The sequence below is a fragment of the Tupaia chinensis genome, unplaced genomic scaffold (genome assembly GCF_000334495.1).
Source record: "Tupaia chinensis unplaced genomic scaffold, TupChi_1.0 Scaffold147282_1, whole genome shotgun sequence".
In the NCBI taxonomy this organism is placed as follows: Eukaryota; Metazoa; Chordata; class Mammalia; order Scandentia; family Tupaiidae; genus Tupaia; species Tupaia belangeri.
The window spans coordinates 3,491,879-3,496,709 of NW_006207133.1; positions in this window are offsets into that span (position 1 = coordinate 3,491,879).

Here is a 4,831-nt window from a genome sequence, read left to right on the forward strand (position 1 = left end):
GGGAAAAACCAAGTGGGGGGAGGGAAGGGACACAGCACAGGTGGATCCCCCAAAGCACAGAGACTGGCCACTGGGGATATCACCATGGGATGTCACACGAATGTTCACTTCTTCAACCTGTCCTTCTCCCTGTTCCTCAGACTCAGCCTGGTTAAGGACTCCAGTGAACAACTAAGGGTGGGGCAGCCACGGCGCAGGTGGAGCTGCGGGTCACTGCAAGCCCCAGGTGCTGCTAAGATCCAGGTGAGCAAGGCAAGAAAATGGGCAGGGTCAGCCTAGTCTTGCTGCTCAGGGTCATGCTGGGTGGCATCCAGGTAGAGCCTCTGCTGAGGCTCGTGAGACTTAACCATGGAGTTGGCATAGCTGAGATACATGTGCAGGCCCTGGCCAGAGGAGGGTTTGAACCCAGACAAGGCCATAGGGAGAGAGTGTGTCCCGCCCTTACACCAGGATGAGAGCTACTTATGACTGGGTGTCAGGGGCCGGTCCCTTGAACTCTCCTTGTCATGAATTCTGGAAGCCTAGAGCACAGAGGTGCTTATCACTCTCCCATAGAGGAAGAAACTGAGGCTCTCCTGGGGAGACTGTCTCACAAGGGGCAGGGTTGGGATGTGAACCCAGCTCTCTTTGTATTAATTCCCTCGCCCCTAGCAAATTCCCACTCATTCTTCAAGTTTCAATTCAGGATCACTTCCTCTGGAGATTTGGGGAGAATGGAGAAGGAATTGCAGGGTAGCCATCCCCCTGGGAGGTGCTTTCTCACTTTCCCTCCCTCTCTCTTTCTGTGTGGGTGTGTGTGCATGTGTGTGTTTGTGGTGAGTGCATGCACCCCATAACAAAAATTAAAGAAAAATAAACAAACAATAAAGATCTCCTCCTCTGGAAGTCTCCCAGGACTGCACCAGAATGTAAAGGCAGCTGGTTCTTTTGTGTCCCCAGCAGCTCAAGCTGACCCTCCGAGAACACACACCACACTGAGCAGTAAGTGGCCTGTTGCTTATTTCCTCACATTGGACTGAGCCCCATGAAGGCGGAATCTTGGCTTCCTCCTCCCTGCTTGCATAGTCCTGGCAGGAACAGCTTCCTCTGCTCCCTGCAATCTTTGCTCCCTGGGGCTTGGCTCATGCTGGGTCTCTTGCAGGGTGACCTTGTACTAGCAAAGTTTTTCCTTGTATCTTTAGTCAGACTCCCAGGACAGAGCAGTGACAGGCCAGAAGCCTGGGTCTCTAGCCACCGCCGCGGCAGAGAGGCAGACCCAGCCGCCGAGCACACCAATTGATGGATCCAGAACAGACACTGACCTGCACTCAGGCACAGAGAAAGTGGGCTGAGCATCCGTGTCCCAGGTACCGGCCTACATCTGCATGCGCAGATCATGGAGATACAGTTCCTGGGGAAAGACAGACATGTGTAAACGAATCAATAAGGTAATCTCCGAGAGCAGTCTATGCTGTGAAAAAAATAGGACAGGGACCTATCACAGAGCAGATGTGGCATCTCCTTAGCCAGGTGGACAGGGAAGCCACTCCCAGGAGCCGACACTGGAGATGAGCATGACCCACCAGGACTCCCATGCTCGGTTTTAGGCTGCCAGGGCCAGTCTGACCTGCTGAGGATTCAAGTCCCTCACTTCTCAGCGATGGTGACAGCAGGGTCTCTAGTTCATGAAAGACTATATCCCAACCCAAAAGCACTGCTGCATTTTCATGGTTCCAAACATTTTCTCCATCCTCCGTGGCGGAAGATTATTTCACTGCCTTCAACAGAAGGCGTATTTGTGTGTGTACATATGCTTGGGAGAAATTTACTGAAAAGATGCGGGTACAAGACCAGCTGGCAGCACTTTCCACGCCAAGATCCTCTTAGCAATCTGCCCAAGAGTTCTCGTGCGCAATGCTCGAATCCCAGCCAGGGGACAAAGGAGCGTCAGAAACACACAGGGACAGATTTGCACTTACCCCTAGAGCTCCTTCCACCCCCTAAGGAATGGAGGTCCTGACCTCAGACCAAGGACCAGAATGAAGACTTGGCGAGGAAATTCAAGGCTGTTGAGCAATTAGTTCAGCTCAAAGCATAGAGTTCACATTCAGAAGTGAAAGAAGGAAATGCAACTAGTTATTAAGAGATCTCTCTTGTAGCCTCCTTAAACGCCTTTTCTAGGGCCTCAATGGTGGATGCCTGCTCGCTGGATATAATTCCTACCACTTTCTCAAAAGTACTTTTGTTGTTGTTGTTGTTCGTTTTGCTGTAGGGAGCATGAACTCACCAGAGAGGGACATAGAGAGAGAGAGAGAAGGAAAGAAAAACAAATCATCTCTCAGGGTGATGGCCACACCTCAGTCCCTTCTTCTCCATTCTCCTCTTGGGGTTTTGGGCATGCATGGATATATACCTATACCTGGTGTGTTTTTCAAACCACTGGGTCCAGGACTCAAACCACACAGCTCTATGGGATCCAGCCTTGGCCACCACACGAGAATATTTTTAATTCAAACTTTGTAATGTTTGTTCACTATCAGGTATTTAAGACATAGTAGTGCCAAACCATGGTGGGGGGAGGGCATGATAAAGGGAATTATGAAATGTAAGATGCTAAGTGAAGAGGTCACTAACCTGTTTACCTCTTCCTCTGTCTCTCCTCCTCCTCTGTTCCCCCTCCTCCCTCCTTCCTTTTTTCTATCAGTTTCTCTTTATGGCTTATATGAAAGAGCTGCTCTGTGTGACTATGTAACTACACAAGGCACACTCCCAGGAAGCCAGCCCTGTTCATAGTTATTGGTGGCTGCTCTGTCACCTCCCTGATGTAGGAGTGGGTGATTCAGGAGTCTTTTACTTGAGTGCCCAGGAGGTGGGCAAGCCTTTTGTCTGATCCCAAGGCCACAGTTCCCTTGAACCTTTCTCAGTTCCCCACAACTGACCTTTGTCCCTGGTCTGAGACATTAAAAGGAGGATGTGCCTGGTGCCATCAGCCCTCCTGCCTGCCATCAGCCCTCTCAGAGAGGGCTGGGGACACTTCAGTACCAATAGGTGGGGTCATAAAAAGGGGTCTGGGCAGGCTCAAACTGTAGGCAGGAGTCAGGAGCAGAATATTCCTCTTGAATCAGAGCAGTAGGAAGAAAAATGTATAATCCCTAACATGCCCACGTTTCTGGGGTTAAGAATTCCAATTTATGTTCCTTCTGGAAAAACCTATATTCTTGCAGAACCAAAATTCCTTACCGAGAAGTGTTAGGCTGACATCATTGTGAGGCTGATGGTTATTTTAAATTTCTTTCCCTCATTCATAAGGTTGAAAATTGTAGCCACATAGCCCTGTTTGGGGCCACACCCATACCTCCATGGACTACCCCCTATTCCTACGGGCTGAAGTTTTTTGTTTTTGTTTTTGTTTTTTAAGTTTATTCATTTCTTACATGAGAAAGACACGTGCCCTCAATAGGGTCTCAAGTCACAATCCCTGCTCACTCTCTGCCTTCTTGGCCAGCTAAGCTTGTGCAGGAATCAAACCACATGGACCCAGCGACACTGAGCTGCACCTTACTGCTGACCACTGTGCATGCCCAAGGCTAAGCTTTCCAGTCAGGGACTGGTGCTCTGTTGTTCTTTTTTGGTTTTTGTTTGTTTTGGTTCTCCATTTTATTTTGTTTGTTTTTAAGATTTTTGCCATAAGACGCATGTGCTCCCTGGAGAGAGACAGTAAGAAGGAAAGTGAGAAATCACTCCCTGAGGGAATAGTCATGCCACAATCCCTTCTCTTCCACTCTCCTCTTGGGATTTCGGGCACATTTGCACTTGCACTTGTCATGATTTTCAATTCACCAAGTCCGGGACTCGAACCATGGTCAGCTATATGGGAGTCTAGCACCTTGCTACTCTGTTTTCAAGCTGTTAGCTCCAGCTGAGGTAGGCCAGCGCTTTGGCATAAATCAACGGGACAGGTTAAGGGGGCCTTTGGTGTTCACTCTTTCTTAATGAAGTAGGACCTCCTACCATATCCACCAAAGCCTCTGGACGATTCTTTGCTATTTTCAAAGGAATAAGGATCACGTTTTAGAAGAAAGGTCACATTTTAGAGGAAAGTCCCACTTCCATTCTGTCCCTGTTGCATAACCATGTCAGTAGCCAGTGTATCCTGAGCCCCGGATGCTGTCTGAGCCCGTGAGTGTGAAAGGAGGGAAAATGAAGGGTAGGTGAAGAAAGGAGAGGAAGCACCACAGTAAGGGGGACTGGCAAGTCTCTGTTCTGTGAGCTCCATGCAGAGTAGGGAAGGATCCAGACAGCCCACAGCTGTAAGGAGCTTATGATTTCACTTCTTATGATACTTTACCAGGAGAGTCAGCCCTGTTTCTTTCCCACCCAAACCCATTTTCCCCCACCCTCACCTTCTTTATTGCTGACAAAGCCCTGATAATGTCTACAAAAGCAGGGATTTTTTCCCCCAGACTCTAATGTATAAGTATATCACGTGGCAATACAAGGGGACTCCCAAAAGTTCATGAAAAAAATGGGATGAAAGTGTAAGTTTATTTTGGTATAAAAATTTTGAAACCTGTGCATACTTTTTTTATACATGCATTCTCCATGAACCTTTAAAAGACCTTTCATATTGTAAAAATGTAGTTTTTAATTCAGTAGATGATGAGACATGGAAATTCTGCATGTCTAAGGAGTTTTCAGGTGATTTTATTATTTTTTTTGAGGGGGAGAGGTTTTTGCTATAGGGTGCATGCGCTCGCCAGACAGACAGAGAGAGACAGAGAGACAGAAAGCGAGAAATCACCCCCCAGTGGGGATAGCCACACCGCAATCCCTTCTCCTCCATTCTCCTCTT